This window comes from Protopterus annectens, chromosome 15.part0, assembly GCF_019279795.1.
Source record: "Protopterus annectens isolate FY-2018-M chromosome 15.part0, PAN1.0, whole genome shotgun sequence".
Taxonomy (NCBI): Eukaryota; Metazoa; Chordata; order Ceratodontiformes; family Protopteridae; genus Protopterus; species Protopterus annectens.
Window position 1 is genome coordinate 430,038,731 of NC_056749.1, and position 15,951 is coordinate 430,054,681.

The following is a 15,951-nucleotide window of genomic DNA, read 5'->3' on the forward strand; positions in this document are numbered from 1 at the left end:
GCTTTTACATTTGTGTTTCCTCCTCCAACTCTATGACTTCATCTTGTTTTTTCTGCTACTTGTTTTCTGCTACTTGTTCTCTAAAGTATTCATTTGCATCTTATCTACTGAATTTCTTACTGCTGCTTTTAGTCTGTTTAAATTTTAAGTTATATTTATGCTCTGAGGATCGAGTTCTGGTGTCCTGCAGACTACAAGAGCAACAGGAAGGAGAAAGAGCTACTCAAGTGCCTCCATTTTGATTTTTTCATAATTTACTGCTCTCTGCACTTGTTTTTTGTAATTTTTAATTTATCTTCATTTATTTAAACTGTATTGGCCTTAATACTGCTACACACTCAAGTGTGCTAGCTTCTACTGCATTTAAAGTGTTTTTGCTACTGTTCTAACTGCTTTTCTGCAAAAAACAAAAACAAAAAAGTTCTAAGCTTGTTTCTTGCCTTTCCTGTAACTATTCTAGTCCAGATACAGATTTCCTGTATCCAGGACTGTTTTGTAAGTTTCTGAGCCCCCCCCAGACCTTTTTATGTTGAAAGGAAGCCTTTTAACTTATCGGTGGGAGTGGTAAGCACTAGGTAGCCTATCTACCACAAGAGGGGTGGTTTCTGACCCAAAAATTGTAGTTTATTGGCTGTTTGGGCAGTTTTTTCATCCCTTTCAACTTTTTGGTTTAAAAGTCTGTGTTTGCATGCATTTGCACTTGTTTAAGCTCCATGGATCCAGTTTTGGTGTCCTGCAGACTACAAGAGCAACAGGATGGAGAAAGAGATACTCTAAGTGCATCCATTTTGATTTTTTTCATAATTTACTGCTCCTTGCACTTGTTTTTTGTCTCTTTTAATTTATCTGCATTTATTTAAACTGTTTTTGTCTTAATAATTCTACACACTCAAGTGTGCTAGCTTGTACTGCATTTAAAGTGTTTTTGCTACTGTTTTAACTGCTTTTCTGAAAAAAAAAGTTCTAAGCTTGTTTTCCACCTTTCCTGTAACTAGCTTAGTCCAAATACAGATTTGCTGCATCCAGCCAGGACTGTTTTGTAGGTTTCTGAGCACCTCAGACCTTTCTGTGTTGGAGGGAAGCCTTCTAGCTTATCAGTGGGAGTGGTAAGCACTAGGTAGCCTATCTATCACAAGAGGAGTGGTTTCTGGCCTAGAAATTGTAGTTTATTGGCTCTTTGGGCAGTTTTTCCATCCCTTTCAACTTTTTGGTTTTAAAGCCCATGTTTGCATGGGTTTGTGCTTGTTTAAGCTCCACAGATCCACTTTTGACATCCTGCAGACTACTAGAGCAACTGTCTCCATTTTGATTTTTTTCATAATTTACTGCTCTCTGTGCTTGTTTTTTTTTTTGTCATTTTTAATTTATCTGCATTTATTTAAACTGTATTTGCCTTAATATTGCTACACACTCGTGTGCTAGCTTGTACTGCATATAAAGTGTTTTTGCTACTGTTCTAACTGCTTTTCTGCAAAAAAAAAAAAAAAAAAAAGGTTCTAAGCTTGTTTCCCACCTTTCCTATAACTAGTCTAGTCCAGATACAGATTTGCTGCATCCTACTGTTTTGTAAGTTTCTGAGCCCCCCAGACCTTTCTGTGTTGGAGGGAAGCCTTCTAGCTTATCAGTGGATGTGGTAAGCACTAGGCAGCCTATCTACCACAAGGGGAGTGTTTTTTGGTAAAGAAATTGTAGTTTATTGGCCGTTTGGGCAGTTTTTCCATCCCTTTCAACTTTCTGGTTTAAAAGCCCAGGTTTGCATTTGTTTAAGCTCCGCACATCCACTTTTGACATCCTGCAGACTACTAGAGCAACTAAATGTCTTCATTTTGATTTTTTTCATAATTTACTGCTCTCTGCACTTGTTTTTTTTGTCTTTTTAAATTGAGCTACATTTATTTAAACTGTATTTGCCTTACTATTGCTACACACTCAAGTGCGCTAGCTTGTACTGCGTTTAAAGTGTTTTTGCTACTGTTTTAACTGATTGTCTGCAACCCCCCCAAAAAAACAAAAACAAAAAAAAGTTCTAAGCTTGTTTCCCACCTTTCATGTAACTAGTCTAGTCCAGATACAGACTTGCTGTATCCAGGACTGTTTTGTAACTTTCCGAGCCCCGCAGACCTTTCTGTGTTGGAGGAAAGCCTTCTAGCTTATCAGTTGGAGTGGTTAGCACTAGGTAGCCTATCTACCACAAGAGGAGTGGTTTCTGGTCCAGAAATTGTAGTTTATTGGCAGTTTGGACAGCTTTTCCATCCCTTTCAACTTTCTGGTTTAAAAGCTTGTGGTTGCGTGGGTTTGGGCACCGGGCAGCGGCACTCAGATGAGGTAAACTATTACTGGTGCCAGAAAGTCTGCTCTTCAGTTTTCCCCTTAGAATGTGCTTGTTCTTTTACTTCTTACATTTCAATTAGCATAAATGGCTAGCATTTTAACAGGCTTTTGTAGCATTTATTGTAGCACACTTAGGTGCTATTAGCACTAGCTGTTCCTACCCAGTAACAGCACCAGTACGTATTATTTATGACCACCCCTCCTGGTATGATTGTAGGGTAATTTTCTGTGCTTTCTTATGCTAACCTAGTACACTTGGGCATTTTGAGACAGTGTGGCAACTGTCTAATGTACACAGACAACCTTCTCCTCTTACCTCCCAACTCTCATACATGTGAGAGATGTACATATATCACCAAACCGGAAGCAGTGCACACTCCAACCATGACTGGACTAGCTGGTCAAGAGAAGAAGGTCAACACATTCAACTTACTACATAGAAAATACAGCCCTCCAAAACACCAACCATCACAACTCACACATAGAAACACAAACCATACACCCACCTTCATGGAGACTCTCAATAAAAATTTACACAAACAACAGAGACCCCTGAGACAGAAATGCACTCAACCATCACAACACAACACCTACCCCAGAACACATAGCTCACCACCACAGTGTACCCCTCAACCTAAGCCCTTAAGGCAAAACACTTTGCCCAATGATTGGAGACTCAATTGTGAGGCACACTGATGTCCCACTCACTAGGTTGAACAAGGAGCAGGTGACAGTCAGTTGTCTATCAGGTGCCAGGATCCGCTACATAACACATGCACTCAGGTTACTCCACAACAAGTACAAATATGACTCAGTCATTGTCCATGTGGGTGTGAATGACCTGAGACATACCTCCCTGAACTACATGAAAAGAGATGTGATGGAACTCTTGGAATATGTGGCCCAAGCAGGTATGACCCTAGCCCTGAGCAGCATTCTACTGTCACCCAGAATGATACCACAGTACAAGCAGAAAATTATTGACTTCAACAATTGGCAACATTTCTGGTGTCATTCTAAGAGGATCCAGTATCTGTCTGCCTGGGACGACATGACTGACAGACCTCGATGCTTTGCCAGAGACGGCCTGCATTTGTCACCTCTGGGAATCCGGGTACTGGCTAAGGTTCGTACCACCCCTATTGTGCCGTTTTTAGGCAGTGTTCCAAAGACCAAAATTCTACTGTAATAGCTACAAACAAATGCAATCTGAGGGTCATGCTGCTCAGTGCTAGAAGTCTAAATTTGAAGACACACTCACTAAAAGCTCTCCTCAAAATGAAGAATGTCAACATCTGTGCTGTAATGGAGACCTGGTTTAAAGAGGCAGAAAGCACCCCTGCACTCCCAGGCTACAACTCGTTCCATACTTTTTGGCCCCAGAAAATGGATGTAAGCTCCAAAGGTAGTGGTGTCTTCATATTCTTCAAGGATATGTACACCTCTAGACTGGTAGCCCAGCATAATGCATCTGAGATACTTCAGGTACAACTAACACTGGGTAAGATGGCAATACAAGTCATAGCCTGCTACAAAACCCCAAACATGTCCCTAGACTCTCACTCCAAGTTCCTAAGCACACTGGAATCTATCAAGGTCCAGCCCAATACTCTCATACTGGGTGACTTCAACTACCCTTCCCTCAACTGGGAAAACTATTCAAGTACCAATGTACAGGCCCAACACTTTCTGGAATTTATCAGTTCCAATGCCCTGGACCAGCTCATTCTGACCCCCACTAGAGGAAGCAACATCCTTAACCTAGTTATCACCAACATGGGAGACCATTGCTCCACACCTATAGTCAATTCCTCCCTGGTTAAATCCGACCACAAACTGATCACCATGGAAATCTCCATTTCACCTACAACCACCACTAAGGCGACCACCCTGAAAAACATCCCTAAAGCCAACTTTGGGCACCTAAAACAGAGGTGGCTAACTTCTCGGCACCCATGCCAATGGAAAATAGCTGCATGACTGTCGAATCGTACACCAATGCACTGTACGACCATGTACACATATGCATGGACTTTGCCATTCCAAATAGAACTAAGACGCTCTCCTCCAAAAAAAGGAAGCCAATCTGGTGGTCCCCAGCCATCAAACTCTACAACAGAAGGAAGAAACTGCTGTAGAAAAAAATGAAGTCACAAGACTGGAAAACCTCCCTTATCAGTCTCAGCAAAAAGCTGAGATGCCTTATCAAATCTTCTAAAGCCAGTTATGAAGGCAGAATTGCAGCTGACACCAAAAACAACCACAAAGCCTTCTATAGCTATATCAAAAACCTCCAAGGCAATACCCAGATTTGCTCTGATTTATTGCACAATGGCACGTCCTATACTGAGCCAACAGATATAGCCAATATACTGGCCAACAGATTCAGTGCCAACTTTACCCCTCCCCCCAAGGGCCCTATCACAATACCAGAAGAAAGCCTGGTACCCACCATTTCTGCAGCACAGGTAAAAGCTGCATTGTCCAAAGGCAAAAATAGTGTCCACGGGACCTGATAATATCCCTGGATGCATCCTACATGAGCTACAAAATGAACTGGCACCACATCTGTGTGCCCTGTTCAATTACAGCCTTACCTCAGGCTATGTCCCTAAGGAATGGCGCACTCCTACAGTCATCCCGCTCCATAAAGGGGGAGCAACTACAGACCCTAGGAACTATCACCCCATTAGTCTGATGAGTCTGGTATGCAAAGCTATGGAGCGCATCATCATGGACCTGCTTAACAAAGATATAGGCAATCTCCAAACTCTTGACCCCACACAGTTTGGCTTTGTCAAGGGGAGATCCTGCCTGCTGAACCTAGTTGACTTCTTCAAGGCAATCACCAAGGCTGTGGATGAGGGTAAGGCAATGCATGCAGCTTACCTCGACCTGGCCAAGGATGCTTTTGATACCACTCCCCACTCAGGTATCACTGATAAACTCAACAAACTCGGCATCAATCCTTACATCACTAGGTGGGTTGAAAACTGGCTCACAGACAGGACCCACAGAGTGAAAGTTGCGGATTCCAAGTCAGGCTGTCGATCAATCATGAGTGGAGTCCCACAGGGCTTGGTCCTGGGCCCTCTCCTGTTTGGCATCTACTTTTCAGAAGTTCAGGCCAACACAGAAGGACTCTGGCTGACCAAGTTCGCTGATGACTGCAAGCTGGAAGTTATTATCAACTCCCCAAGTGATGCAGACATCCTACAAAAGGGCCTGTCTGAGACCATGACTGGTGTTGGAAACATGGCCTGAAGCTTAACGCCAAAAATGCATTATCATTCCCTTTGGAAAAAACTCAGTTCCCGCAAATTACCATGTTGATGGGAGCCCACTGAACACTGAAGGGGCCATAAGAGATCTGGGCACCCAGGTTGACAGCCACCTCACCTTCGACCACCACATTGCCACTGTGGTCAGAAATGCCTTCTATGTGGCACATCTTATAACCAAAGGTTTCACATCCAGGAAGGAGGTCATCATCCCTCTCTACTCATCCCTCATTCGCCCAATCATCGAATTTAATGCCGCATTTGGCATGTACCTGACCAGACAAATACAACAGCTGGAGAGGCCACAAAAGTATCTCACAAAAAGGATCCTAGGCCTTAAACATATGTCCTACATGGACAGGCTCAAAAAACTTCAGCTGTTCTCAGTCTCTTATTGCCTCTGCTTGACTTACAAAGCCATGTCTGACCCAGCCCTACTTGAAATGCTACAGCTAAAGGAATCCCAGTCCCCCCACACCACAAGCTCCAGAGATCACAACCTCAGTACCACAATTAATAGAACATGCTGGAAGGACAGGTTCATCTCCAAAAGACTACCCATACTCTGGAATAAGCTTCCCATTCTTGTCAAGCAGAGCACCTCGCTGGCCCTATTCAAGAGAAATCTTGACGAGTGGATGGGCAACAAAGTTCACCCCAGGGATCACTCCAGTTGCCCTACTGGATAGGGGCACTGTGAACTAACATCAGGTGGCATGGTTCCTTGGCCATTTTTTTTTTGGCTAGGCTTGTAAAGGCTCCACGACCATTAGCCTAGTACGCACCTATGAACGTATAAACCTATGTGCTATTTAAGGACCAAAAGCAATGTAGACTAGGATTATGTAGACTGAAGTTGTCAGCAAGAAACTGACTAAAAAACTGTGGTGAATTAATCTGTCACAGTGTACCCAGTGAAGGGTCCCATACATCTGACTTAAAGCTCTTTAAAGATCATAGGCTGCGGAAAACAAATGAAGAGGCTGGCACCAGTTTATGATCACAAAAGTTGAAATTACTGCTGCTGAATCAGTGTTAAAATTCTGCAAAACTTATCTTTGATTCATCAGATATGGAAGCATTTGCAAGAGACTGTCACATCATCATGTCTGGACTTACCCAAGTCATCCACTTATCAAAAGAAAATACTTCATTAGAAATCATTTGGTTCATACTGCAATTGTGATAGAGTATAAAGGCACATTTTCTTTGAAAATGTTTAATTTTGAAATATTCACATGCACTGCCTTTCACACAGTGATTATTTTCAAACAAAAGTATGAGTGATTAATACTTTGTTAAACCACAGCAACACAGCACTGGCTAGGACTTAATTTAACCAAAAATATAGTGTATGTATCCATGACAAAATCCTCCATGAGTTATCAGCAGATGGTTGTCTGTGTAATTTTCCAGTAACATGAACCAGGCTGTTGTATTCTTTGACATTTTACTATATGTAAAACCTAACTGTAGATGTTTGCAGGAGTTTATAACCATTATAATAAATGGTAACAAAGTTAAGATTTATAGTGTTTAAAAATAAATTAGTTTGCATTGCCTCAGACACTGAATGTATCGTTACTGACAAGTCTTAGCACTACTAATTTCCGAATCTGTCTTGAAAGCAGGTGTCCTGGTTGTAAATAATTCTGCACCATGTGTACCTATAGAGTTTCTTTACTACAAGGGCAACCTAATATTTTCTCTGATGTTTACAAAGCTTCTGTGTGGGCAATATGGACAACTAGTAACATTTCTTTTTATCATTTTCATATAAACAAATTTATGCTGAGTTTATAACCTTCAATACAATATTCACTCATCAAACAAAATTTCATCAGAGACACCAGTCATTAGTAAAATTTTCATGCAGTGAGAGACCTGTATGCACTGATCTTGGTAGTTCTACAGTACAAGTCTGTGTTGTTAAACTGTCTCAGACAGAAATGGGTTGTGATAGTGACTGACATTGTGAAGTGTGATAACAAAGAGCAATTGGTATGATTTACAAGATCAAAATCATGGTATCCTTAAGCATTCTTCTTTGCCTGATGCACAGCAATCTTGGAGTGAGTATGTGTAAGTATCACATCTATTGGCATAACCCCAGATTCCTGCATGGGATCAGGTGAACTCCCCTGCAAAAATACTTAGAAGGTATATAACAAGATTTGAGATTTATTGATTTTGTGAGCTATCCTACTTGTGTGATTGCATTTTTTAGTATAGGTCATTACTGTATCACATCAGTTAAGGAACTTCTGTAAAAGCCATATAACTTAAACCCTTCAGTGAGCCATTCAATTACTGCACCTTCCTGCTGAATCAGTGTGTCTGTGTAATATAAACCAGTGGATAACAACGTAGATAGTGTCCCCGGTGCAATTAACTAGGGGAATTAATGATAGATAAGCATGGATAGAAGTTACTCCTCTAACTAGTCACCAAAGAGTTTGTACAGAAAGAGGAAAAAGGTCAGTGTATTAAACAAAGTGCAACACTGTCATCAGCACTGACGTCACTGCCTTTTATATTCTTGCCTGACAAGCACACTGAATTCCTTGGGTAAAGAGTCAGTTACAGCTGACAATATTTTTTGTCCTATTCTAATTATGTGCATTATTTTATATACAGTGCAATACAACACTGTTTAAAATAAGTATTTTAGCTTCAACGTTTTCCCTGCTTTAACCTATGCTTTTATTTTGCAACTTCTGTTTTTTGAGTATATAGCCCATTAATGAAGTCATATTGGCTTCCAGGTGGATTGGCATAATGGTTATGCTCTTCATCTCAGTGTCACAAGGAACAGGGTTTGATTCTGACAGCTTGTTATTGGTTATGCTTATAATGGTTTGCATACTGATTGCCTAGTACTTGCCTATGAATATATATATATATATATATATATATATATATATATATATATATATATATATATATATATATAGAACCACTACTAAATACTGAACACTCACTCTACCGATGCCCAAAATCCCGAGACCAAACACTCGAAACACTACAATACCGAAAAACCAAAACTGCAAAATTCAAACTACCTAAAACTACACACAACATACACCACACAGAGACACATACACACACCTTCCCCCAAAACACAAACACACAAACCTAACCTACAGACAAGCAGGGGGGCAAGCACCCGCTGCGCCCCCCCCCTACACCACCCTACTTAAATATTCTAACTCCAAGGTCGCACTACCCAGACAAACACATGAATACACCACCACACGCCTACATCCCCCCCGCACACTCACAACACACACACACTAAACCTATAACCAACACAGTTAAACAGACAAACTTACCTGCCCTTCCACCATACTGCAACACCAGAAGGGTGAATTTCAAACTCCCAATAGTCGTGATTTTGAAATTCACGCTTCTGGTCTTTCGGTAGTTTGGGGTTTCGACTATATGGTCTCGAAAGTTTGAAATTTGGTATTTCAAACTTTCGAGATTATGTAGTGTTCCCATATATATATATATATATATATATATATATATATATATATATATATATATATATATATATATATGGATTTACTCCAAATTATCAAACACTTACTTTATCAAATCCCATTTCATCGAATCCACTTCTTTGAATATCATTATATCGAACTTCTGGAACTACGAAAGGAAACCCTGTGGAAAAGAATCACTCAACCACCAGGACAAAACAACAGATGGAAAAACAAAAAAACTCCAACTGGGGGGCTTCCGTCCTACACCCTCCCGATGTGGGGAGTTCTGCTCACCACAACCTCCCTAATTAAATGTACCATCTCCAAGATCGCACTACAGTGGAGGAAGGGCAAAGTTCACCATGGTGGCCAAGTGGTTCCTTTCCTGAGGTTTCCTTTTCATAATTCTGGGAGTTCGTATGTATATATATATATATATATATATATATATATATATATATATATATATATATATATATGGGTCAACTTTTCTTCATCAAAATGTCATTATTTCGAACAAGAAAAGTACGATCTTACTTTTGCGAAAGTGCACTTCAACGAAAGTGTACTTTTGCGAATTCTGGTTCAGTGAACCAGCAATAAAAATAAAAAAGAACACTTAAAAGCCAGTTTTGCAGGGAGGGCAAGCAAAACCTGCCCCCCCACCCCCGCTGCATTATATATACTAACTCCGAGATCGCACTTCAGTGGGGAAACAGGTATATTCCCTTATCCCCACTGTAGTGCTCTGTTTTGTTTTTATTGCTGGTTTGCTGAACCAGAATTCGTGAAAGTGCACTTTCGTTGAAGTGCACTTTTGCAAAAGTAAGGTCGTACTTTTCTTTTCTGAAATAATGATATTTTGATCAAGAAAAGTAGACCCCTATTTGTCAGGTGCCAGAATCTGTCAAGTCACTCAAGCACTCATGTCACTCAACCACAAGTACCGGTATGATTCATTCATAATCCATGTGTGGTTGAATGACTAGAGACAAACCTCTCTGGACTATATGAAGAGAAAAAAGACTGAGCTCTCAGATTATGTGTCACAGGCAGGTATAAGCCTAGCCTTAAGCAGCATTCTACCTTCTCCAAGGATGATTCCACAATACAAACAAAAAAAAGATTGACTTTAACAATTGGCTTAGCTTCTGGTGTCAGTACAAGGGAATCCAATATCTGTCAGCCTGTCAGCCTGGGAAGAAATGGTCGACAGGCCATGCTGCTTTGCCAGAGATGGACTGCATTGTCTCCTCTAGGCTTTCAGATACTGGAAAAGGCATTAGCCACCCATATTGTGCCTTTTTTAGTCAGTGTCAAAATAACTAACCTCCCAACATAACGAAATCCTCTCTAGATAAACTCAAGGTACTGCTGATTAATACTAGGAGTCTAAACAAGAAACTGCACTCTCTGGAGGCACTCCTAGCTTTGGAAGATGCTTACGTCTGCGCAGTCACCCAGACATGGTTCAGTGGTGCAGAAAGCACCCTGACCATGCAGGGCTACAATGCTTTTCCTATCTTCAGACCACAAACTGAATGTGAAAGAAGCAAAGGAGGAGGTGTATCTATCTTCATTAAGAATAAGTGCACCTCAAGACTGGTCAAACAGTATGACTTTCTTGAGCTACTCCATGTCCAGTTATCTATAGGTAAAGCCCCCTACCACACCATAGCTAGCTATAGATCCCCCTCCATGAAACAGGAAAAGAATACTGCATACCTGGATTTACTGGAGCCACTTGCCATACAGCCCAACACCTTAATCATGGGTGATTTTAATTATCCTACCATCGACTGGGAAACATACATGACTACAAACATGCTGGCTCAGAGGTTTTTGGACTTTGTTAATGCAAATGCTCTGGAACAGCTAGTCAGCAAACCCACAAGATCAACTGTCCTGGACATAGTATTCACTGACATGGGAGAACATTGCACTCCCCCCTCCCATGATGCCCTCCCTGGTAAGATCAGACCATAAGTCAGTCTTGTTCAATGTAATTATAAGACCAGATACCCCATCAAGCTCAAAAATGCTTAAGAATTTTTCTAAGACAAATTACCTCCTACTAAGTGATGGTATAAGAAGTTTCAAAGCCCCTTCAAATGCAGATAACATGGACTCCTATGCAGAGGTATACACCAATGCCCTGTCTAACCACTTAAACAGGTGTATAGAATCAGCTGTACCTGACCAGATTAAAACCAGGTCTTTCCAAAAAAAACAAATCAGCCTGTTGGACCTCTAGAATAAACAGGCTATACAGCAAGAGAAAGAAACTAATGTCCAAGAACAAGAGGGAACTGGATCAGCAGAGGAAAAAAAATCCCTCACTATCTTAAACAAACAAATTATAGACCTTGTTAAGTCCTCCAAACCTATTTATGAAGCAAAAATAGCCTCCCTAGCTAAGGATAGTCACAAGGCATTATTTAACTACATCCAAAATCTAAAAGGGAATACCCAGCTATGTGCTGAACTGGTTGTGGATGGCACCACTCATACTCAGTTGGAGGTAATAGCCAACTTACTAGTGGATAGAGTTGGTGCAAACCCCCCCCCCCCGTCCCCTCCAGTCATCCGCCAAAGTATATTTGCCACCATTCCTCAGGCTATTATCTCAAGAGAGCAGGTCATCTTGGTGCTCTCCAAGGCCAAAAACATGGCATCAATGGGACCAGACAACATCCTAAGTTGCCTTTTAAATAACTTAAAGTATGACCTAGTAGACCCACTTGGATCCCTGTTCAACCACAGTCTGAGAACTGTCTATATTCCACTGGAATGGAGGACAGCAACAGTAATCTATCTGCACAAAGGGGGACCATTAACCAACCCTGGGGATTATAGGCCCATAAGTATGACTAGCATCACCTGCAAAGCCACGGAAAGAATCATTATGGAACTTATTAACAAAGACATAGGTAATCTCCAAACTCTGCACCCAACCCAGTTCAGATTTGTTAAAGGTAGATCATGCCTGTTAAACATGGTTGACTTCTTTGAGAAAGTCATCAAGGCTCTAGACGATGGAAAGACAGTGCATACCACCTATCTTGACCTAGCCAGGCGTTTGACACAATATCCCACTCAGGTATTACAGAGAAACTCTCCCAACTGGGAATTAACCCCTACATTAACAGATGGGTAGCCAACTGGCTCACTGACAGGGCACATACTGTCAAAGTGGGTGACTTCACCTCTAGCAAAAAAACAGGCAGTCACCAGTGGCATACCACAGGGTTCTGTGCTGGGCCCTTTACTGTTAGGAATTTATTTCTCAGAAGTCCAAGCAAACTTGGATGGCCTGTGGCTGACAAAGTTTGCTAATGATTGCAAATTGGGAGCAATCATTGAGTCCCCCAACAATGTTAATATATTGCAGAAAGGGTTAACACAGACAAATGGGTGGTGCCAAACCATGGATTAAAGCTAAATGCAAAAAATGGATTATTACTCCCTTTGGGAAAGATGACATCCCTGTTAAGTACATTAGGTAATCAGCACCCCCCTAAGTGTAGACCCAGTGGTACGTGATCTGGGTACTCAGGTTGATAGCAATCTGAACTTTAACCACCGTGTAGCCACAGTAGTAAAGAAATCCTTCTATGTGGCACATCTCATAAGTAAAGGCATTACATCCAGATCTAAGGATGTTATAATTCTATTGTACTCAGTCCTCATCAGACCAATAATTTATTAAAATACTCCCTTTTGTATGTACCTCACCAGACACCTGCAACAACTGGGCAGATCACAGAGGTTTCTCACCGAGAAATTACAGGGTACACAAAACAAGTCTTATGTGGAAAGACTGAAATCTCTCTCACTGTATTCTGTCTCCTATAGGTTGCTAAGGGGTAACCTGAGCCTGGCTTACAGGGCAATCTCTGACCTGGCCCTGATGGAAATGTTACACATTCATATATCAAACTGCAGGAGGGTCACTCACTCCAGGGATCTTAACCTAGCTTCTGACGTGAACAGGTCATGCTGGAGAGATAGATACATCTCCCAGAGATTGCCACTTCTGTGGAATAAGCCTCCAATTTATGTGAAACAGATCCCCTCCCTGACCCTCTTCAAACACACCCTAGATCAATGGCTGGGTCACTGCAAATTCACTCATGGGTGGTGCCCATGTCCCTCCTGGACAGAGGAAATCAGTATTAACTACCACAGAACCTTACCTCAGTGAACTTCACTCACCTAACCAATGACAACTGGGGGCAACTCGGGATAAATATGGCTAGGCTTGTAAGGGCTGTAGGGCCATTAGCCTGGTAACATCCTTTGAACCTATGAACCTATGAACTTCTTAATGTGCCCTCTGTAAACAGACATTATTGACCCCCCCCTTAAAGAAGTCTCCCTTCTCTGTAAGCAAACTCATGACATTTTTAACAATGATTATTAGTACAGAGGATTATGATCAGGTCTCTAATCATAACTGCTTATTACATGCTTGATATATGGATGCCAAGAAATTAGAGGTGAAACTTGGCATCCATGTCGAACACATAACAGATGGTTATGATCAGAGACCTGATCTTAATTCTTTGTAGAACATGGTTCATTATTTGTTACTGTACAACTAGTTACAGAAAAGAAGGAAGGAAGGAAAAAAGGAAAGAAAGAAAGAGAAAAAGAAAGAAAGAAAAGGAAAGAAAGAAAAAAGGGAAAGAAGAGGAAAGAAGAGGAAAGAAGGAAAGAAAGAATGTATAGGAGTGCAAAGTGTTTAATGACTTTGATATCCACTAAAGCTCTTGGTGAGTGCTTTCAAGCAGACAGAAGCATACCTGTCAACTTCTTTGCTTAGGAATTCTAGATAAAAACGAAAACAACAGAGGGACAAAGGATCAAAATCAGAAGCAGTTTTTAAATATTGCCATAATTCACTTTGAAAGTTAACAAAACAGAAAGTTTTACATCGATATATATTTTCTGAACAATAAGAAGTATGAAACTCTAATGTCTGGCATTATTAGTGGTCTATAATTCCCATTGATTTAACAGAAAATCAAACATTTTACAAGGGACAGGGCTAAAGTATGAAGCAAAATCAGGGGCGTTCTGCATAATCAAGGACAGTGAGAGGTACCAGCAAACGTAAAGGAAGTACTCCTTTAGCAGAAGGCAAAACAGCTTTTAGAAGCCATTAGACACTTCATTCTGTCACATTTTCTGTTTGTAGGTGTGGTAGAGTAAAGTTCTAACAGCATTTAAAAGTGGATTTACCTTCTGCTGCTCTTTCTTTGCTGATTAGCATTATCTGCTGTTAATCCATTATGAGAAACCTGAACTTAGCAATGCTTAAGCCTTAAAGGTGTCCTTAACAAGCTTTTGTTATGTATCCCTAAGTGCTGTTAACATCAGGTCAACTTCTAGAGAAGCAGTTAACAAGTTTATCTTTTCCTGATTTCAAAGTGTAATTGTGAAGATCCGTGTAGTGCACTGGTAATGTAAGTTGTATTTTTGAGTCTGAAAGCCTTTACTGTATCAGAAGCACTAAATGCATTTTTGGAATATATCACTTACACTCAAGACACACATAACAAGGTACAGGGAGCGCCTGGAAAGCTGTGACTCAATTTGCTTTGTAATTTCAAGTACAAAGCCAAGGAATATCATACAGTTATGGACATTGCATCCATTCAAAGTGGGTGAAAAAGGGGAACACTGGACCATGCCAGTGTTTTTGCACAGCTCTTAAAAAGTTAGGGCAGTAGCATATGTTGACAGTTGCTGCTGTAACTTTCTGATAATTTCTGAAGTTAGGGGGTGCTACATGATCTGCTGCGGTGTTCTCCATTATCACAGACTTCTAGTCAGAATATAGGGAAGGAAACACAAAACAAGTTATGTATGAAACTACAAGACACAGTTCTTAACTGTCCCTGAAATTACCTCATTGGTTCCCCCGTGTTTCGTAAAATGTTTGCTTATCTGGTAAATCAGAGCACTATAGTTAGTCAATGTTAGGCATTAGAGATTCAGGCATCCTACTCTTCAAATAATGCACATTGTTCTTTTAGACCACAACGACATGTAAGGTGTTTTCCATATCCGACCATATTAAAATTATAGCATAAACCTTGCTACAGTCCTCTGTGGCAGCTAGATGACAACACACAAAAAGAAGCATCAAAAAAAGGAAGCAAAGCAAAACTAGGCTACCAAACTACTCAGAAACATTAAGAACATGTTTAATTATTACAGTACAGATAATCAGGATGACTTTTTTTTAACTAACACAAAAATTAACATGAACAATAAAATAGTTCCTTCTTTCTACATTTCACCTCCTTCTGTTAGGTCTCGTCAAAATTAAGAACAACGTACAAAACTACAAGGTAACCTTTACAAGCATCTTGAACTAACAATGAAGGCAATAATGGAGAGCAGTGGACCTTGCATAACCACATCCATCCCCATTCTGGATCTGCACTTACGATTGGTCCAGTGTTCTCCTCCATTATCATGCACAAACACCTCCTTAACATGGCGTATACGAAGCTTCAATAACACTGCCAAACAGGAATAATGCATTTCGGTCTCAGTCTCCCTTCATTGCAATGGTTATATGTGAAACCAATGGTTTTGGGTTGGCACAAATTCAGGTTTATTACAGCAGAGGATTATGAGTTCATTATTTTTGCCAGCAGTTTCCACATCGAGTAGTAGTGGTAACACATATGTATCACTGACCCTGGTGTGCTGCAGTTCACAAAACTGATTTTTGCAAAATTGAAGAGCATTACTGGGTGTGTTTGCTGGAGCACCTCAGATATATAACATGATAAAGACATGTTTTGATATTTTATAAACTTTTATTTTACATTCTT